The sequence below is a fragment of the Nothobranchius furzeri genome, chromosome 1 (assembly GCF_043380555.1).
Source record: "Nothobranchius furzeri strain GRZ-AD chromosome 1, NfurGRZ-RIMD1, whole genome shotgun sequence".
NCBI classification, from domain to species: domain Eukaryota; kingdom Metazoa; phylum Chordata; class Actinopteri; order Cyprinodontiformes; family Nothobranchiidae; genus Nothobranchius; species Nothobranchius furzeri.
This window is the reverse complement of record NC_091741.1, coordinates 78029188-78052074: the sequence shown is the minus strand read 5'-3', so window position 1 is coordinate 78052074 and position 22887 is coordinate 78029188. Positions and strand designations below refer to the sequence as shown.

Genomic DNA, 22887 nt, shown 5'->3' with positions numbered 1-22887 from the left:
ATGTCAGTCAATGGTTAGCTAAGGTAGCAACTCTACAATTCTCCTGGCTGGCTCGCCAAGTTTTATGTAACCGGATTACAGGATACAATAAGATAATTAAAAGAAAAAATAAACAAATGGGCCAATAGTATACAGCTTTCCTCTTCTGTTTCTGTTAGTGATGTTCAAGATTCTTGTTTTAACCGATGTTTAATATTAAACTCGTTATTTTAGTTATTCACCCTTCCAATAATTCATTATGAAATTATCTATTAGTTAATTAGATATCTATTAATTAGTATTGTTAATTTCCTTAATTTATATTTTATATTTTATCTAAATTGAGGATGGATCATATTAGTAAGCCAATTAGTTAATACCTCATTAAGGTTCTAGCTTCTGGGTTACAAAACCATCCATCTATTTCCTGCCAGAGTTCAGGAATCATATGCTACTACAAGCCATTTGTGACATAATAAGGAAAATTACAAGAGAACCACCCCTCTCCTTTGGACACTTAGGGAGGCTTCTGCTCTGGTTGTTGAGGAGCAATGGCTCTACACCAAGTCCGTCCCAAATTTTCAAACTTATTACCTCATAACAGCCTTTAACTTGGCCTTTATAACATATCTGAAAATGTGTAATACCCCACCCCCTCCCCCCTTTAAAATGGATATATTGTCAACTTGTATTTAAGTTATAATTGTTCTTTAGTAGTTACAACGTATGCTATTTCTTTTCAGAAAATCCCTCTCACATAAATCAATTTCAGCTGTTCTACTCTTAATATTATCAGTTCCTTCCAGAATGAGCCATTTTGGGTTTTTTTTTTTCACTTGAAATATAAAAAGCTGCTGCTGGCCACACCCCCTTGGGGAGCCTAAGTCTAAGAAGTTATATGAATGCAAGTTAACGGTGCAGTAAAAGCTATTTTGTAATCCTCTTTGTCATGCCCTGAATCACACATATGTTACATTTTAATATAAATGAAAAAATAATTATGTGTTCTGATTATGCCTGTCATGTTATTTTAGATTAATTAGCTTGTAAAAATCTGGAGATAAAATTACCACAAAAATAAGTGCTTCATTGGCATCAAAAGGTGTCTTTAAAATCCACGGACATCATATTTGAAATCTATGGCACATATCAAACAGGATCAGAAAACATATTTTTTATCCTCTCATGGTCCAGAGGTAGATGGGTGTGACATAGGCTCCTCGTTGGGTGCTATCAGGCGAGGGGCTCGGATTTTCAGGAGGGGGTGGGAGTAGATCCACTGCTCTTCCATGCTCGGAGTGGAAACCTCCCTGAGCCTTGACCAGTGAGGTGTGGTTCTAAGTAAATTGTCCTTATTGTGATGTGACAACAACAGGAACGGCTCATGGAAGCAAAGTGTTCCTTAAACCAAACACCAAGAGAAAACAGATGGATTATTTTGATTTGTGTTTGGAGTGTTTAAAGAGGCAGTAGAGACCCACATGGCAGCATAAAAGGATGCAAAAAGTGAGTTTTGCATAATATGTCCCCTTTGAATAAATATAATTTATTTAGGTTAGTACTGAAAATAACTAATTTTTTTAATATAATGATAATAATAAAGAAGTAAAATGGGATGGATTTATTAAAGAAGAAGCCCTAATCTTTAACCTTTCGGGATGCAAATCATCCTTTCAATGCTGCAGAACATTGATCTGAGCAGCTGTTCTTCGTTGTACAGAACTACCTCAGAATTCAGAACCGTAAACACACTTTTCTTTCTTATCTTAATTCCTGATTCCAGCGTGAGGTTTCCATGTGCTTCTCTAGATTTCTCTACCTAGAGTATGTTTATCTTTCCCTTCCACCACTACAACCTTTTCCCCTGAAAGTGTAATGCTGAAAATGAATGTAGAGAGACCAAATTAAAGGACCCAATTTGAAGCGGCACCACTTCACTGATAAGCTGTACCAGTGATCTGTGAGAGCACTCAGGGTCTGCTACATTATGGCAATACAGAGGAATAAAGCAGATGAAAGAGAATAGTCTGGCAGGAGCAGAAATCAGATGGGCAGAGGGGGAGGAAAAACAATCTAATGTCTAATTGTGTTATGCCTCAAGGTAGCAAGGGAGTACAGGGAGACACATTTTCCTTCCACACGCCATTCAGCACAGTACCTTTCCCGACATGATCACATTAATTTCATGCCAGTCACTGTATTCTTTTTACCACATTATCCCTGGATGCATTCATTGAAGAAAAAAGGAATAAAAGGGGATTGAAAAGTAAAACTGTAAAAACCCTAACTAGAGTCATACGTAACCAGAACCCTACAGCAATGGCATTGAGGCTGTGCATTTAGGCATGTTGGCAAAAGGAGTTTGACACCTTCCAGGTCATTCAGTCATCTCCATCCTTTGGGGATAAAGATGCAATTTTAAAGCCTGGGAGAATTTAGTAGCAGCATTGAAGCTTGTGACAAAGTCAGATGTATTTCATTTATGATCTTATGTCTTTATGCCTACAGAGACCTTTTGGAATGATCTAACCAAGTCATCTGGCATTGGTAAATAACGCTTGAATGTCCAAAGAAAAACTGAATCATTCATTACTGAGCTGAACTGATCAAAGTTTTGGTTTGCTTTGTACAAATCAAGTAAAGACCTTTTGTCCTCATGTCAGCTTATGTCTTAAGAAACATTGCATTTCATTTAGAAATATGAATGGTTTGTTTGTTTGTTTGTTCACTGGGTGCGGAGAGGCTCAAACTGGCCTCTCGAGGATGTCCGAGCTCCTCACCCCATTTCTAAAGCTAAGCCCAGCCACCATGTGAAACAAATGCTGCTTGTATTTGCAGTCCTTTTCTTTTTGGTCATTGTACCCAAACTTTCGGACCTTAGGTGATGATTGGAACAAAGATCCATTGCAAATTGAAAGTCCCATCTGTCTAACAGTCATTCATGCCCTTGAGTCATGAACAAGACCATGAGATACTTATCCTGGTTTCCCACTGAAGGCATTGGCGGTGCAAAACGGCAGCGGAACGGTTTACTCACAAACTTCAAAGTGGTCCCTTTCACACCGGGAGAGTCTTGGCAGCGGCACAACTTCATCACTGTGCTCTTTGCTGGACCCACAAGATCACAAGATCCCTCGAGACTACAGGTCACGGCTTGTTTATGCAATTCGCCAAAAAAACAAAAAGAAGGAAATCACATTTTATATCGCTGTTTGATGTCATATATGATTTTGTTCCTCTCCACTGCCAGGATTAAAGCCATGGCAAAAACACTGCTGCACTTCTGGAACAATAATGTGAGTAAATACGTCGTTGGGTCAAACTTAAGCTTCATATATATGAAATTGCATCGCTGCAGTACTTTTATTTTGAAAATTACCAGGGATTTTACAATGAAAGTGTGTGATTTCCTGTCTAGCTCTATGTAAACTGCAGACATTAACGTGTCCCAGAAGCGGCTCATGGCAAAAATAGCACTTGACCCTATCTTTAGCGGCGCAGCACAGTGTGCCGCTTCTGGGATGCGCCTGGAAATTACAGCGTCACTGCTGGTTTGAAACACTCCATAGTCTATAATGGATTCTAATTGAGGCAGTGACGGTCCGTTGCCGTTCCACGCCGCTGATGTTTTCAGCGTGAAACCAGGGTTAGACTCCTTTACTAGGACACCCCAACACCACCCCCCACCCCACACCCCCCACCCCCACACACACCTTTTTCTGGTCAAGATTCATGACCTCAGATTTGGAGAGGCTTATCTATGAAAGTGCACTATTTGTGGTTTTGGATCTGATACATTTTGTGTGTGTGTGTGTGTGTGTGTGTGTGTGTGTGTGTGTGTGTGTGTGTGTGTGTGTGTGTGTGTGTGTGTGTGCAATGTTTGGGTTTATTTAAGTTTAATGTGAGTTTCCTTAGAAAATGTTAACCACTGTCCATTCAAATCTGATAGAAAAAATAAACAGTTCAAGTTCCAAATGTATGTGTAGAACGGTTGAAAGACTTTTTTTTTTCCTTTTCAATATTAAAAATAATAATAATGTTATAAAAAAACTACACTTAAGGAAAAATAAAGACATGGCTTCTGAAGGATGTTCGAAGAATCTACCAAATTGTTGTAAACCAATTTTTAAAAAACTATCCAGAATTTGGGGTAAATGTGTGTGCTTTTCCCCATCATAAATATGGACTTACTTAAGTTCAAAAATGAATTACGTAAGACCCAATGAAAAAATGTAATTGGTGTGTTTGATTTTGTAAAACAGTATATGTCATGTTTACACTCCAAAACAGATGTAGCAACAGATGTATGGTAACCATGTACAGCGTCATGTGGGCGATTTTAATAAGATACTTCTTTATGGTTTTATCCCAAAAAATAAGACATATAGTGTCTGATACACCCAACCTGACTAGAGACCTGCTTAGAGTCCTTTGCCTCTTTCCAGATGACCGCTGGAGATGTGCACAAGCCCCCTGTGACCCAAGCAAGGATGAAGCAATTCCAATAATGACTGGATGAAACATTTGTGATATTTTGTGCACAATTACAATGATTAAATTGATAGACATACTGTTAAATTTCCATTTAAAATATGTTTACATGTAAAAAAAAACATTCCACATCACATTAAACTGAGATGAATTGGTCTTAAAATTATTTCAAGCAAATGTGAGTTTTTCTTGACTTACCTACTCAGCTTCCCAAAGTTAGATGTTGTTGGATTGATTCTGAATCAAGAAAGTCTTTTAAAAATCCCCAGTGTGACTCTATTCACAGGTCACTTCCTCCAGGGTCTGAGGAAAAATAACCCAAAAGAAACACAAATCAGAGAAGACATGGAGAGTGAGCTCACGACTTTACCTGACTCGGCTACCACAAATGCCCAGCGATCCAGGATAAACTCCCTTGAAGAAATGTCAGTACAAGGGAGAGCATTAGCTAAACCACAACAGGGACATAACGAGGAAAAGAAATCCATTCAACACATGTACAGTATCTTTCTTCCTGCCTGGTCAACTTGATAATTTTTCTTGGCTAAACAGCTGCCTCAGATTGGCTCATTACACCATCACTTCAGATGGAAAGGCCAAATGACAAGATAAGACAAGCCACTGGGTTTTGTGGCACAGCCTAAATCTGTGGCTGTATCACTGCCTGAAGCCAAAATGAAGTGCTGATGTTGACTTAAAATCACCTGATTAGAACTAGGGATGTCCCGATCAGGTTTTTTTTCCCTCGAGTCAGAGTCCGAGTCATTTGATTTTGAGAATCTGCCGATACAGAGTCCCGATCCGATACTTTCGATACATAAAAAAAAAGAAAGAAAAGGAAGAAACAGTTCCAAATTCCTTATTTTTTATTTAATTGCCTTTTTATTTAAATTTTTAACAACAGATCACTTCTGTGAGGTAGCTTGAACAATCAAGTAATAAATAACATAAATTCTTCACTTTTGGACTTCATTGCAAATATAAAAAGTCTAATATAAAAACAGATAGCACTTCAACTTAAAATACCTAGCAAGGGTCTATTTTGCCTCGGCCCCCAAAATGCTTAGATACGTCCCTGGGCATGGGACGGAGTTTTGAAGATGATCTGAATTGTATCAACTATATAAATACTACATGCTGATAAATTATTGCTTTATACAGGTACAAACGTGTAATCAATCTACCTACATTTTATTTTGTTAAGAACTTTGTTTTGTTTTCTTGGTTTTTATTTTCCTATCTGCCTGTCCTGTCTGTCTCTGATCTTCCTGCATCTCCCAGTCCTCTAGAAAAACTCCTGTCTGCTTCTTTCTTTTCCACCTCACAAGTAACTTTTTAACTAGCAGATCAAATTGATCTATTGCCCGCAAAAAAGCGGAGTGTACGCTGCGCTGCCCGACTGCGCCAGTGACGAGTGCTGCAGCGCGAGCGCGTCCACACATCATGCCTGCAGTTTTTCTTAAATAAGATTACTGTAATCAGAGCTAAGATTCACCAAACCAACCATGTTCCTGATTCATTTGCCCCCTCTCATGTGCAACTTCAAAGCTTTCAGCCCATCTCTTTGCCCTATCTAGAAAAAACTGTTGCAGCCATGAAACCCTCTGGCTCCCCAGATGATGTTATCCCACCTCGACTCCTGAAAGAGGTGTTTCCTTTAATTAGCAATAGCAATAGCGTGCTAGGCATTATAAATAGTAGCTTGACATTGGCTGAAGTTCCTCGTGCTTTTAAAAACGCTGTTCTACAACCAATCCTGAAAAAACCCGGCCTTGATCCCACCGATTACTCTAATCTCCGACCAATTTCCAAATTACCGTTTTTATCTAAGGTCCTTGAGAAAATAGTCTATGCACAGTTGATGAAACATCTAAATGAATTTCAGGTAATGGACATCTGCCAGTCTGGTTTTAGAAAACAGCACAGCACTGAAACTGCTCACGTTCGGGTGTTTAATGACATTTTTCTGGCTTTAGATTCAGGTTTCCATGTGGTTCTGGTACTTTTGGATCTATCCGCAGCATTCGACACGATCGATCATGACATTTTGATCACAAGACTTCACACTTGTGCTGGCATTTCAGGCACAGCCCTAGATTGGTTTAGTTCATACTTTTGTAACAGGTCTGCTAGGATCATGTTGGATGGCTGTTCATCCGAGTCACAGCCTCTACGTTGGGGTGTCCAACAAGGTTCAATTCTCGGCCCGTTACTGTTCAACCTCTATATACTGCCCTTAGGAGCCATTTTCAGAAAGCACGCTGTCTCATACCATCTTTACGCTGACGACTGTCAAATCTATTTTTAATTTAAGCCAACTCAATCAACGAAAATTCTGTCTGATTGTATCCTTGAGGTCAAGCAATGGCTAGCTGATAACTTCCTCCATCTCAATGACTCCAAAACTGACTTAATCATTTTCAGTCCTTACAGTACCACGGCTACTCATCAACCTGACCTCAACCATCTCTCACCTAATGTATCCTCTGTAATCTCCAACCTTGGAGTTAAAATGGACCAGGCTCTGAAGATGGATGCCCAGGTCAATAACACCGTTAAATCATGTTTTTACCAACCAAGACGCATCTCGAAACTAAAGCACATCCATAGTGTCCTTCTTCTGAAATCCGTGGTCCACACTTTCATCACCTCAAGGCTGGATTACTCTAACTCCTGCTTATATGGCATCGGTAAAGCAGCTCTTTCTAGACTTCAGCTGGTCCAGAATTCAGCAGCTAGGTTGCTGACTGGAGCTGACAGAAGACAACACATTTCTCCAATTCTGAAATCTCTCCACTGGTTGCCCATGCAGTTCAGGATAAACTTGAAAATTATGCTTCTGACTTACAAATCCTTGAACCATCAAGCTCCTCCATATCTGTGTGAACTTGTCCATTACTACAACCCGCCGCGTGCTCTCAGGTCTGAAGATAAGCTCCTCCTAGCTGTTCCGAATGCACGTTTAAAAAGCCGTGGAGAAAGGACTTTCTGTGTCTGTGCACCGAAGCTGTGGAACACATTACCACTACTAGTGAGGCAAGCACCAACAGCTAGCATTTTTAAATCACGCTTGAAAACTCACTACTTCAACCTAGCTTATACCACATAATTATGACCTTCACTTACATCTGCATTGTTTAAAAATGGACTTTACAATATCAACTTCCGTACTATTGAGGTTCTTTTTAAAAATGTTTTTCTAATTTTTTATTCTCCCTGTGTCTTATTGATTTTTAGCTGTTAGTTTTTGGGAATTTTGTTGTATTTCCTTTTTATCTTTTATCTGTGTTCGACATGTTTGTATATCGCCTGTTTAATTAACTAACATTTTTACTGTACAGCACCTTGTTTGGTTGAAATGCCTTTTGAATGCGATTTATAAATAAAATTTGATTGGATTGGATGCTCAAATACAGACAGAACTTACCAGAGAGAAAAAGAATGGACATGAATGACTGTGTTAATTATATATTAGGTACTTACATGGTAATTACATTGTAAGTTAAAGTGTAATATTATGTAATAAATTGTAATTTAAATGGTAATTATTATGTAATAAAAATTATTTTACAGGGTAATTCAAAAAAGTTACTGTGCAATAATGCAAAAATTAGGCACTATTTACCAACATATTACACAGTAAAATGGCCACATATTTTCATTTAGAGTGTGTTTCTATGCCATTACAATGAGTTAGTAGGTATGTTCAATTGAATTACTATTTAAAAATTCCTAAATTACCTATTTTATACCAATAGTTTACAAAGTGAATTGCCATATTTTACCAGGTTATTGTTACTGGTAAAATAGTTATGTCATGAACTCCTCCTCTTAACCTCCTCTGCGGGCCTGGCTGGCACTGCACTCCAGTTCCCAGCATCCTTGTCACCGACGCTTCCCGGTGACGTCATCCCGCTGAGCCTATTTAAGGACCTGTCACAGCTGAGCCGGCACTCAGTCATCATCTCACGATAGATGCCAACCTATTCTAAACGACTAAACCTAATCTGCCAACTCTAAAGACCATCCGGGAAGAGAACTTCCCACGCTGTAATCAGTCACAACCAAATACCAGTCTCTCCGCGCCTGGGTCTCAAAGCCACACTCCAGCTCAGCCGATCGTACCTGACAAGACCTGACAGGATGACTGAGTCTCGAGTAGACCCAGCGGAGATCGCACAGCTGCGAGCAGACGTTGCACAGCTGCTCAGCCGTGTAGAACGCCAGGAGGCGGAAAACGCCCAACTTCGAATAGAGAACAACCAGCTTCGTGCTGTTACTGATCGCCAAGCATCCAAATTAGATTCTGTCACCGAACTGGTCGTCCAACTCTCCTCGGCACTCCAACGTCAACGGGCATTTGCTCCCCAAGGAACGGGCGCGACGTTTTCGGGAGGGACGATGCGCCTATTGTGGGGATCTGGGCCATCCCCGGGCAACATGCCCCATATGCCCGGGAAACGGTTCCTCCGGGTCGGTGTAGGAGCGGTCTCACCCGGAGCCTCCATTCATGCAGCTCCTCATCACACCACCCTCCCGGTCTCCTTCCAGCTGAGCCAAGGACCGGTCCCCCTGGTGGCTCCCCTCGACACCGGAGCTGCAGAAAGCTTTATCGACCAGGGGTTGGTCAACCGGCTCAAGATTCCACTCACTCTCCTCGATCACCCCGTTCCCGTCACTTCAGTGGACGGTCGCCCTCTCATGCCATATCCTATCACGCACCGAAACCAGAACCTCCGGATGACCATCGGAGAACACGTAGAGACCCTTCATTTCTTGGTCATTCACGCCCCTACGACTCCTCTCATTCTGGGTCATTCCTGGTTCCGCCTCCACGACCCTCACATCTCCTGGTCCACCAGTAAAGTCATGGTGTGGGGTGTTAACTGCCGCCTTCATCATCCGTCTCCAGGATCACAGCCTAGGGAGACACCACCCAAGGATGTGGATTTAACACTCCTTCCAGGATCACAGCCTAGGGAGACACCACCCAAGGATGTGGATTTAACACTCCTTCCACCCCAATACCACGATCTGGCTCAGGTCTTTGCAAAGGAGCCTACCACCAAGCTGCCTCCTCATCGCCCCTACGATCTGGAGATCAGGCTTCAGCCCGGAACCACCCCGCCTCGGGGTCGGCTGTTCTCGCTCTCCCCGGCAGAGACCCAGGCGATGGACGCTTATATAAACGAGGCTCTCCGGAAGGGGTTTATCCGACATTCCACATCTCCTGGGGCGGCAGGGTTCTTCTTTGTGAAGAAGAAGGAGGGTGACCTCCGGCCATGTATAGACTATCGTGGGTTGAATAAAATCACCATCAGGGACCGCCATCCTCTCCCTTTAATGAGCACGGCTTTGGACGCCACCGCCCAAGCCACACTGTTTACCAAGCTGGACCTCCGCAGCGCGTACAACCTCATCCGCATAAAGGAGGGGGAGGAGTGGAAAACCGCTTTTATTACACCTACTGGACATTATGAGTACCTGGTCATGCCCTTCAGCCTCTGCAACAGCCCTGCCGTCTTTCAGCGTTTCATCACTGATGTCCTCCGTGACATGCTGGGTCGTTGGGTTTTTGTTTATTTAGATGACATCCTCATCTACTCCCGCACGGCCGAGGAACACACCCAGCATGTTTGAGCCGTTCTGTCACGCCTCCTGGAGCACAAATTATTCTGTAAACTGGAGAAGTGTGCCTTTCACCTAGCCTGGCAAGCCAGACTAAATGAATGTATTATTTAGTCTGGCCATGCTCCATTGACGGCTCTCGGTTGTGGGGCGGGTTCTACCGTTGTCTTTCAAATGATCTCCGCATGCTACTGGACAATGAATGTGACATACTCTTGTTTCACTCTGTTGCATCATCCCACCCACCAGGCATATAGAGTGCCCTGATTGGCCCACAAAGCGGATAAAGCTCTGTGATTTGTTCACTAAGCAGATAGAGCACTATGATTGGCCCACCATTATGGACCAATCACAGCTCTTTATGTGTTTGAAACCCCTCTAGAGAGCTGTGATTGGCTAGCCAGAGTCCTGGTAGGAGCTGTGGAGGTTCCAATGGAGCATGCCTAGACCATTCTTTGCAAAGCAAGAATTTGGTCTAGTTCACTAGGCTACCTTTCACCAGGAGTCCACCTCGTTTCTGGGATTCATCATCTCCTCCCAGGGCCTGCGCATGGACCCACAGAAGGTTCAGGAGGTCGCGCAGTGGCCACTACCAAAGACCCTGAAGCAGCTGCAGAGTTTCCTGGGGTTCTGCAACTTCTACCGCCGGTTTATCCGCAATTTCAGCGCCCTGGCGTCACCATTAACTTCCCTGACTAAAACAACCAATCAGCCTCGCCCTTTCCTCCTCTTCCCGGAGGCCATCGCTGCCTTCCATGAGCTGGTCCGCCGCTTTGTAAGCGAGCCCATCCTCCTCCACCCGGAACTAACACGGCCTTTCGTTGAAGAGGTGGACGCCTCAGAGACGGGCGCGGGAGCCGTACTGTCACAACGTGGCCAGGACTCCAAACTCCATCCCTGCACATTCTTTTCCTGGAAGTTCTCTCCTACTCAGCAGAACTATGGGGTCGGGGAGCGGGAATTGTTGGCGATAAAGTGGGCCCTGGAGGAGTGGCGACAGTGGCTCCTGGGTACCCCCACTCCTTTTCTAATCTGGACTGATCATCAGAACCTCATCCATATTCAGACCGCTCGCCAACTCAACCCTCGTCAGGCCCGGTAGGCCCTCTTTTTCGAACCTTATAACTTTCACATCGCCTACCACCCCGGCTCAAAGAACCTCAAGGCGGACGCCCTTTCCCGTCAACACACCCAGGATCCAAGGCCTCCTGAACTGATGTCCATCCTCCCGACCGAACGGTTCTTGGCCGCCCTGCAATGGCCCCTGGAAGCCTCCATCCGGGCGGCTCTCCCAGCTGACCCGGCACCCCCAGAGACGCCTCCTAACCGCCTTTATGTTCCGGCCGTGTGTCGACAGGAGGCCTTGAGGTGGGGGCATAGTTCACGACTCGCGGGACACCAAGGCCAGGCTCGTACCCTCCAGTTCCTCCGCCGGGCCATGTGGTGGCCCTCTATGAGAAAGGACGTGCGTGAATACACCGCTGCATGCGACACTTGCGCCCGGTCTAAGTCCTCCACCCAACCTGGAGCCGGGGAATTGCAACCGCTTCCTGTGCCCAAAAGGCCGTGGTCGCACATAGGTGTGGACTTTGTCACGGGACTCCCCGCTGCCGACCACCTGGACACCATCCTCACCATCACCGACTGCTTTTCGAAAGCTGTGCACTTAGTGGCTATGGCAGGGCTCCCCACGGCTAAGAAAACAGCGGAGCTCCTCCTCGATCATGTGGTGAGGCTCCACAGATTTCCCCAGGACGTGGTGTCTGACAGAGGACCCCAGTTCATCTCACGTTTCTGGAAGGCTTTCTGTCGGTTGGTGGGCGCTTCCACCAGTCTGTCGTCAGGCTATCATCCCCAGACTAATGGTCAGACGGAGAGAGCAAACCAGCAGCTCGGGCGTTACTTACGCTGCTTCGCCTCGTCTCAACCGTCCACCTGGCCTCGTTACCTCCTGTGGGCGGAGCTCTCACACAACCTCCAGACGTCCTCCGCCACGGGTCTATCACCCTTCGAGACCTGCTATGGATACCAGCCCCTCTTTTCGACCATCAGGTGCCGGAGGTGGAGGTTCCGGCGGCTCAGGATATGGTCCGCCGCTGCCGTCTCGCTTGGATCAGGGCTCGCGCCGCCATCACCCGGGCTAATACGGAGTACTCCCGACAACATCGTCGCCGCCACCGGCCCGGCCCTGTGTTCCAGCCAGGTGACCGGGTTTGGCTCTCTACCGATAACCTCCGGTTGCCGGCTGGTTCCAGGAAGCTGTCGCCCCGCTTTTTGGGACCCTTCCAAGTCCGAGATGTCCTCAGTCCGGTCGCTTACCGGCTGCGCCTCCCTTCCACTCTTAAGGTGAACACGGTATTCTACGTCTAACAGCTCAAGCCGGTGGTGTTGTCTCCCCTCCATCCGCCTCTGGCCCGGGTGCCGACGCCCCGAGATGTCGATGGGGGCCCCGTTTACACCGTCCGCAAGATTCTGGACGCCCGCCGCCGGGGCCGTGGATGGCAGTATTTGGTGGACTGGCAGGGTTACGGTCCGGAGGAGCTTAGCTGGGAGCCTGCCCGCTCGTTTCTGGATCCTTCCGTGTTGGCTGATTTCTGGTCTAGTCGCCCTGGGCCTTCTGGAGCCGTCCCTCGCGGGGGGGGGGTCCTGTCATGAACTCCTCCTCTTAACCTCCTCTGCGGGCCTGGCTGGCACTGCACTCCAGTTCCCAGCATCCCTGTCACCGACGCTTCCCGGTGACGTCATCCCGCTGAGCCTATTTAAGGACCTGTCACAGCTGAGCCGGCACTCAGTCATCACCTCACGATAGACGCCAACCTATTCTAAACGACTAAACCTAATCTGCCAACTCTAAAGACCATCCGGGAAGAGAACTTCCCACGCTGTAATCAGTCACGACCAAATACCAGTCTCTCCGCGCCTGGGTCTCAAAGCCACACTCCAGCTCAGCCGATCATACCTGACAGGACCTGACAAGTTACTTACTAAATAGGTATTCTGCAGTAAATACCATTTCATTCATGTTAAGTTTACTTCGTGAGTTAGCAGTAAATACTTCCTTATTACAAGGTTACATATAACAAATTACCAAGTAAGTAAAGGAAAACTGTACTGTAAAAGAAAGCCAGTCTTGTTTCTGAGTTCTTACATTTTCATTCGAATTATTAGAAAAAAATTCTAGTTAATACTGCTTTACTACCAAGTAATAACCAACATATTGCCAAGTAATTAAAGTGACACTGTACTGTAAAAGAAAGGCAGTCTTGTTTCTGAGTTTTTTAACTGTTATTACCATGTAAACCAGGTTCAAGTCTACTTCTTATAATTTTAATTATTCCCAGTTAAGTACTTATTTATTACCAAGTAATAACCAACACATTACCAAGTAATTAATGTGAAATTGTACTGCAAAAGAAAGTCAGTCTTGTTTCTGAGTTTTTAAACAGTTATTACCATGTAACTTAACTTCAATTCTACTTTTTATAAAATTAAATATTCCCAATAAAGTAATTCTTTATTACGTAGTAATAACAAACACATTACCAAGTACTTAAGGTGAAACTGTACTGCAAAAGAAAGTCAGTCTTGTTTCTGAGTTTTTAAACAGTTATTACCATGTAACCCAGGTTCAGTTCGAGTTTTTACAATATTAATTCTTTGCATTAAAACACTGCTTTATTACCGAAAAAAAACCAACACAATACCAAATAATTAAGGTGAAACTGTACTGCAAAAGAAAGTCAGTCTTGTTTCTGAGTTTTTAAACAGTTATTACCATGTAACTTAAATTCAATTATACTTTTTATAAAATTAAATATTCCCATTAAAATACTTCTTTATTACCAAGTAAAAACCAACACATTACCAAGTAAGTAAAAGGAAACTGTACTGCAAAAGAAAGAGTCTTGTTTCTGAGTCTTTCAACTGTTATTACCATGTAACTCAAATGTATTTGTATTTCACCTATTCATAAAATGCTCCCAGTTAGCCAAAACAAGCAGAGTGCCACGCGATAGTCACAACTTAAAATAGACCCATTGAACATTGTGGATAAATGATGCATACAAAGGTTTCCTCACAGACTGACCTATTTTATGCTAAAGCCCACAATAGGTAAAAAAAAAAGACTACAGCACTTGCAGCTGCACATTATTGATGGTACTGTCACAAAGCAAACTGTGGTGCCAAGCATAATTCGTCTGCTTTGTTGCCTTTTGTCCAGGTTTGATTTATGCATTCTCTTTTACTGTAATAAGGAATGCAGAAAAAAAATTCTTAGAAAATAACACATTGATTTGGAGACTTTTGGTCCCATGACGTGAGCTACTGAGCTATTCAGTCTACATGTTTCAACCAATTCAATATTCCTTGATGCTCACTAAGTGAAGCACCGCATGCATGGGCGAGTAGACAGAGTCGAGCTGACCACTGTCTCTGCAGTGCCTGTTGTGAAATCCATTGCTGAAGCTGGCAAACCACAAAGAAAATGTCTGTTGAAAATCCAAGTTATATTCCATCGCTATAGTCTGATTCTTCCTCCTGTATAGCTTCATGCTTTCGTCTTAGTGTGCTTACGTCAATGCTGTTCAAGTTGCCCAGCAACAGCTAAAACTCTTCAGGGCTCAATCCAAGCATGAAACAGAACTTAATCAGTTCCTATGGATGAGACATTTTGTCCGTTGCTCATTTGCACCATCAGCTTCATTGGTAAAATCTAAACACACATTATGCTCTATCAATATAATCATGCTTGCAATACACTTTATATTCTTCACGTTTGCTCTCAACTGATAAAATCAAATACTTAGGGTTTTGGTTAGAACATTTGTCCTTTAAAACCCATATTCAAAAAATCTGAATTAAGGTTACACATTGTTTTAAAACTATATCAGTCTATCAGTTGTTTTGACCTCTTAACAAGGAAGCACATTGTAAGCCAACTTTTGCTTCTGATGTTGGATTATGCAGATGTAATTTACCGGAACTCCTCAGTTGCATGTCTTCAATCTCTTGATGTTATTTTTAATAGTCTGTCATTTTTGTTTTACGTTGTCCTTTTAGAATGCACCATTGCCATATGTATGTGCGGGTCATTTATCATGTATGATCGGCTTTAATGGCTTTCCTTAAATGTCAGGCATCAATTTCATTGGTTGTTACTTATTTTTAAATGCATCTTTTTTGACTTTCCATCTCAGATGAAAATGTTATTAGTACCCTTTAATTCTGTGTTTCACACTAGGATCCGTTATCACCTTTCTATTGTAATTCCTCATTTTAAAAAAAGAAGTAGGAAAATGGGTCTTTTTTGTTAAAGCTCCTCTGGAGTGGAATAAGTTACCTGTACATTTAAGGTCTATATCAGGCGTGGGGAACCCTGGACCTTGAGGGCCAGTATCCTGCATGTCTTTGCTCCAACACTTCTGATTCAGTGGTTGATTCACCTGTGCAGCAGCACAGTGAAATCCAGTGTGATGAAGCAGGGTCAAAACTAAAATAGGCTGGATAGCGGCCCTCGATGGACCAGGGTTCCCCACCCCTGATCTATATCTTCATTTAGTTTCTTTAAGAATTCTGTTTATGAGCATGTGAAGCAGACCTGCAATTTATTTGAACCTACTTCTTGATAATATGACCAATTATCTAAAATATTCAAAGTATTATATTTACATTTTTTTTCTTTTGACTGTACCGCAGTGGGATATTTATTATTATTATTATTATTTAAATATTGTAGATTCTGTTAAGTATTTGTGGTTGTGATTTATGTCTTAAACTTGTCAATTTGTTATTGTCTCTACTTTCTTGGACTTTATTTGCTTTATTGTTGAAAGACCCACTCAGAAACAAGATGATTCATCTCAAGTGGTTTTTCCTCCTGAAATATAAGTTAATAAATAAATAAATAATATAATAAAATCATGTTTGCAATATGCTGTTTATATTGTAAGAATGTGAAGAATTATGTTGGAACAATAAAGTTATAATGTCATGCTTAATTTCATTTTGTCTGGGTGGAAGCTGCTGCCGTTCATTTGGCTATTACTGCTATTTATTTATTTCCTTTCCTTAATTTTTTATTTTACTGTGAAAGTGTAGATTTGAGGAAAGCATCCAGTTTTAGTTTACTGTTCCTACTCATTTTTGTTGTTTGTTTGTTTTCTTAATAAAGATGTTCATTGTAAGTGTAGAATTTAAAACCCGAGATGCTCCAAATACCTTTATCATCCTGGACAACTATTAAAATATTGTAAGTAAATACAAAAATCAGTTCAATGATCAGCAGTTTTACTGTTAACTTTCTAAATGATATAAAACATCATATATCTATAGAATAACGTGGGAAAAATAGCAAAAACCATAGAAGACAGAGAATTTGAAGCACATAAACAGAGGGGTGAGTGATAGCTGCTAACACCATTCGAACACTAACCTGTTCCGCAGACTTACCAGTGCAGTTATTTTCATCCCACCCAGTGAACAGACTAATCCAGTGTTGGCTTAATTGGAGCAAAGACCTAATGAGGGCCCAATGAGGATTGTCATCTAAGGCTTAGAAATGGCCCAGGTAGTGGAAGACACGGTCAAAGGGATCAACTCATAGTATTTCAAATGATAGTGACATCACTGAGATGCAACTGTAGAGTTTTTGAGTTAAAAATATTAGTTTTTTTTTTAACTCCTGCCTTTTTCAGAAGGGTCCCTGGAGGCTTGTACACTAATTTAAAATGTTTCATGGAACATAGCTGCAGGGCCAAAAGTATTTTGTTGCAGCCAAAGGAAAGTTATGAAGCATTTAATTGTTTACTTTACTTTGTCTAATCCCTACACAAGATTTTTTTAATTTTTTTTTTAAATTATCTTTATTTCATTCAAAAAAAATAACACAACAGATACTAAACAATGTCCATTGTTATTCGTTGCTTATTTTATAACAGATAAAGGCAATAAAATGCTGTTAAAATGGATTGTTAATTAATAAATAGGCAACAGAAGTGAAGAAAAAAGAAACATTTTCTGAATTGGGTATCTGAAGCCCAGAAATTCAGATTTTTATTAAAAAAATTGCCAAACAGTTAAGCAATCAGAACATCTGACCTTTTGATAGATCCAGTCATCAATTAATCAGATCACATGCCATGATCTAAAATGTTATTTCTGATAAAAGATGTGTTTGATTAAGTGTGTAACGGTTGAGACCTAAAGTGGACCCTTCACTTGCTCTCCAAACAGTTTGTTTCTCCAAGGAGCCTGTATGCACTTGGCAGCCACAGATCAGATATGACTGACCAAGATAAATGGTTAGGCTCTAAAGTCAGATCAATTCAATCTAGCAACTGTCCTCGCCAGGAACAAAAGGCCATGCTGTCAACAAGGCTTAACTCACTTCTGTGCTTATTTGCTGTCTTTTTGTCCTTGTTACGTAAATACAAGAAACTATGAATATCAAGAATTTTAAAGTTAAACTACAGTTTTTTCCTCTTTGCTACACTCAACCTTTCTTCCTAACCTTCCATTTCAAAAAATCCTTGTGTGTAATAAAAAAGTTTTAAAAAATCAGTGGTTGGCCTGTTTCCTTGAGCTTATGCAGTACATTAATGTTTCTCAGTTGGATTTATCACCCAAATCTAGCACGAGTCATTTCACATTTCAGTTTTGTACGTATGTTTCAAGGCCTGATCACAGCCAGACTCAAGAAAAGACTCCAGTCATAATCTGCTAAAGTGTTACTCCACCCTAGGCTGTGGTTTTATGATGTGGGAAGCCCAAAGGACATTAAATTCAGCTGATGACACAAATGTGCCAAAGGAAGCTTTTAGGCAGCATTGCATTGATCCAAAGTTCAATTAAACTGCATGCTCTATAAGGAGCTCTAATGACAATGATTTCTAGTCCTGCCATGTTTTTATATCTGAGTGTTTTGATATGGATCGAACAACAGTTTCCTTGTCACACTTTGCCATAAAAACAAATGTCTCTTCTTCTTGCACTGATAACACATTTGATGAGTTTTAAGAGCTCATTAGAATTTTATTTCTGGGTATTTGTTTACAACTTTCTTCTAATGGTGTTATTGGTTTCACCAAATAAAAGGAGTTCCACTACAATAATGGGGATGTTCAGAAAATCGACTATTGGTCAGTCTGGCAATAGAAATAATTGTAACATGGCTTTCCATCCATCCATCCATTTTCACTAGCTCATTCGGAGTCAGGTCACGGGGGCGGCAGCCTAAGCAGAGAGGCCCCGACTTTCCTCTCCTGAGTCTCCCCAGTGACTTTTGCCAGCTCCTATGGGAATTCTCAAGGCATTCCCTGGCTAGCTGAGGAACAAAGTCCCTCCATGTGTCCTGGGTCTTCCTTTGGGTCTCCTTTCAGTTGGACGAGCCAGGAATACCTCACCAGGGAGGAGTCAAGAAGCCATCATGACCAGATGCCACCTCAACTGGCTCCTCTATCACTTTCTTCAAAGGAAATCTAGAACTTCCACAATTAAACTAATCAACCACAACCTATTAGATCATGCCTTTATTGTTGTGAGTAAGGAATGATAACTAGGTGAAATTGTCCGCATTAAACTAGAATGCATTTGTACTGGACCTTGGTATTGTGTTTTTCTTTGAACATAATTAGAATTTAGTTGGAAATCATTGCCAAATAAATTTACCAAACTGAATTGCTCCAAGCAATGTTTTAAACCTCCTACACAGAAAATTATAATATTAAATTAACTTCTAAGACAACAATTGTAATGCCTAAATCAACCAATCAGAACTGTGTTGTCCATAATGTGTCAACGAATGGTTTTCATAGTACATCACATCAGAACATTTATTGTTTCCGGATACTGGTATAGCTGATGGGGACATCAACATGCTTCACACTTACCCCGGCTTTCCACAGGAGCCGTCAGCAGCAGGTTACTGCAGCAGCACGTCTTGCTCGCGTAAGCTGCTGCTTGGCCCTTCCCACGAGACGTGAAGCAGCAGGGGAGCAGCTGTCACCGACCGAGCACGAAGTCACACGAGTGACGTCGTCAGTAAACACAACAACAAGCAGGAGAAAACTACAACATGGCTCCAAAAGGTTTGTGTTTTCTGTTCTGTCCGTTTTATAATCGCCAATATGGACCAGAAAAACAAAGGAGACCGCTAGCTAGGTGATAACTTCTCACGGGGCCGCACAGTTAGTAACTTTTTGTTTAAGTAAAGCAACCGGAAGGCAGTACGTTTCTTTATTTTGTAAATCTCAGGAAGCTTCGCTCCGTTTCCGCCTCCGATTTCCTGTCTTTCCTTCCCCAAAAATGTCGAACTTGACCAGTTTCAGACGCGTCGCGCGTAGAAAATAGAACCGGCGCGTAAAGGCCGCGACATGCTGCTCCTGAGACGCGGCCGACTCGCGCTGCTGACGGCTCCGGTGGAAAAGGTTCTGTTGACCACAGCAGTTCCTATCAGCAGCGATGACGTGCTGCCGCAGTAACGTGCTGCTGACGGCTCCTGTGGAAAGCCGGGGTTAGACTCAACAAGACAGTGTAAATCAGCTTCATGCTCATGCAAAGATGCTGCTACTTTCTAATGCAAATTGCCTAGTCACTTTCTTAAAAGCTTAAGCAACCTCAGTCCTTTTTTTATCTGAATGTCTAAAAGAATACAAAAAGAATGAACCCCCTACAAAAAAAAAGAAACAAACAGAATCAGCTGTCTTGTTTTTTTTTAAGAATGAAATATTAAAAAGTTGGTAACAGCATCACTAAAAAGTCAAAGAAATCACAAACAACTCTCAAATGAAGCAATACAAAAACACGTTTACTTGTGCTCTGTGTGCAATCATATCACGTTAAAAGACAAAGAAAAATCTAAAGTGACATAATGTTATGGAAATTTTATATTTCATTATTTTATTCCTATTAACAAATGTAATACCTTATGCCTGAAAGCATTCACACACACACACACACACACACACACACACACACACACACACACACACACACACACACACACACACACACACACACACACACACCTCTGTTCCTTCCTTATCTCATGTTATAAAATAAACTTGCAAAGCTGAACTCAGGGCAGTTTGCCTTGTGCTGTGCCACAGATTGCAATTTGGTTTACTTGTCTGCTTCATGTCTCTCTCCTTTTCTCTTTGACTGCAGGAAATGGGTTTATTGATAAATATATTGATAAAATCCCTAACACATAATTTTAAATAGATTGGGAAAATTAAGAGATTGGGCAAGTAACTCTGCATTTGTAAAACATAATCTATGATTACAAGTGAAAGGAACTGGGAGAATATATTTCTCTGAACTCTGTAAGGCAGGACAACAGTGTAGAAAAATGATCTTCAGTTAACCGAAGAGAGAAAAAAGTGAAACAAGATAATAGATGTGCTTTAGCCCTCATGCTGAGAGCTCAATGGCCACCACTGTGTAATGCTGCATGAATACTTTCCACTGTAACACACAGTGCCCGAGTCAGATTCCTACTGTGTGTCACCCGCAGGACCTGGTTTTATCAGGTCAGTTTTCAGTAATTTCTAGAAATAAGACAAAAGCAGAGGTCTGCCTGTGCTTACTCATGTCTACTACACTGGGTACAAAAAACACAGTTAGGGTTAATAAGTCCTAAATGAAGAGAAAAAAAACCCCAACTCCAACCTTCTCCTGTTTGGTAATTATATATAAAAAACAGAGATTTTGTTTTAAACTAAAAAGCACATTCAGAAAAATGTTCGTAGTCTCCAATTAAAACAAAACTAGAATTATACCTGAAGTGTTTTAGGTCATGTATGTGAAAATGGTCATTAGTGATATCTACAAAGAGTTTGTAAAAAGAGTCAGCATGGAATGAGAAAGTACCACAAACAAGGAAGAAGCCATCGGTCCAAAGGATGAAGAATTTTTCAGTGACAAGCCAAATTGTTCTTTTGAATGGCCAACCTTGAGTCTTTTTGTCTTGACATGAACATTTGGATGATGCATCGTAAGGCTTCAGAATATTACAGTAGTCAAATGGTGGTAGCATCCAGCTGGTACTGGACTGGACAAAATCCATAGACAACAAAACGACATGACTGTTAGCCAAATTCATAAAATAGCCTCAGACCTTTTAATTGGTTGAAGCTGGACAATGATGACAATTATAAATCGGATCAGATTCTAATAAAGCTGGCTAACAACACACTTTTGAAATAGCCTTTTTACAAAACCCAACCCTGAAAACACGTTTGGTATTTCCAGGAAAAAAAACAACTGTAGGAGCCAAAAAAAAGAACCACACAACAACTATTTATCAGTCAGAATTAGGCCAGAAGCTTGCTGGTGGTTGCAGAAAACTGGTGTTCAAGATGCAATTTACTGAGATGCATTTAAAAATGTGTAATGGTACATCTATAGGTTGGGGCTGGAACAATGTTTTTACCCTGTGTAGAAGCAAAATCACGAAAATGTCAAACTTGCGCTCCCAATTCTTTGTAAAAATGTTAATGCTATAAAAGTATTCCAGCCTGCGGGAAAAAAATAACTGGCTTAATTAATCAGTTAAAACTCAAATTAACATGTCATCTATGCCAAACACCAGCTGTGACTGCAGATAGCAGCATGTTAAAGCACAAAAGGGGTTTTAGTAGAAAATCTATTTCATTTGCCAACAGTATATGTAATCAAGAAAATGTCACAAAGGTTGATTTTGTGATTTTGAATGAAAAATCAAGGACTCAGATTTAATTGAATGAAAAGCAACAAATGTTGTTTTGCTTAGTGAAATGTTAAAATTACAAGTTTTACAGTTTAAACTTGTGAATAGTAATGATCACTTCTATATTTCTTAAAACTTTTAAACATTCACAACATTTGGCATTCAAGATTTTGTGATTTATTTATTTTTAAGTTTTTTTTTTTTTGCATATCCATGTTTCTAAGGCAAGACATTTAGCCCTATAAAAGTGATTCAAAACATACTGGCATAAAGCCTTTATACCCCACCACAAAATGCACACTGATGATGTGAAACTCTGGAAGCCCTGTTGTGATAGCACACACGCCAGATCCACAGTTAATTGGACACTGCGTTCTCGACAGGCTTGTGGTAAACAGCAGCAAGCAAATAACAAGCTTAAGACAAGGTTCCCGAATGAACAAAAGAAAAAAAGGCTTAGATAATGAAACCAACAGCAGATGTACTGTTCCCTGCATCATATCATTGTATAGAACAACTCTTTTTTTTTTTTGTTCACTGCAAAATCCTACAGCATTCAGCTCAACTGATTAGCCTTTCCATGCTTAACAGCTGGTATCTTAGCCCTCCTTTGGCTTTGAAATGTTAAGCAGAATCATGTCTGCTGCATTCTTCATGCCAGTTGGACATTTGTGTGCAGAAAATGGTCAGCAGCCAGGTACTATGGAAGGATTGCACATGATCAGAAAGGATTTCATGCAAGCAGATTGAAACAAAGTGACTTATGGAAATCTAACAGTGTGTTGTGCTGTGTCTCAGTTTCCATAAGCCAGTCCACATGAGGTTGTTTAACTGCTAGGAGATGAGAGGATTTAGAAAGATATGCAGACAGCTTATAGAAACATGCAGCACTCAAATACAAGAATATCGTTAACTATCAAATCTACTGAAAAAGATTTGGAAGATCATTCAGCTTTATCTCATGATTATATCTAATCTGTTTACCTATTAAAAGTGGCTACCAATGAAAACTACATTTTAATTACAATATTTCAAGAATAAATGTAAGCACTTGTCACAATGGGTGGTAATTCTTGCACCAC

General features: G+C 41.4%; 2 protein-coding genes across 6 annotated transcripts in view; both read right to left on the bottom strand.

The window, feature by feature from the left end:
- The window catches only part of LOC139069653 (uncharacterized), an 816187-nt gene that overhangs the window by 302882 nt on the left and 490418 nt on the right, over positions 1 to 22887 (bottom strand). The gene's annotated exons all lie outside the window — the stretch shown is intronic.
- lingo2 (leucine rich repeat and Ig domain containing 2) overlaps positions 1 to 22887 on the bottom strand; it is a 327190-nt gene that overhangs the window by 225217 nt on the left and 79086 nt on the right. For 3 of the 5 annotated variants that reach the window (XM_070550376.1, XM_070550372.1, XM_070550378.1), the window contains one exon: positions 4669 to 4773. The exons of 1 other annotated variant lie outside the window; for it this stretch is intronic. The gene's annotated coding sequence lies outside the window, so the exon portion shown is untranslated. Of the gene's footprint in view, positions 1 to 3016; positions 3133 to 4668; positions 4774 to 22887 lie in introns of all 5 variants that reach the window. One more of the 5 variants, XM_070550375.1, reaches the window with a different exon arrangement.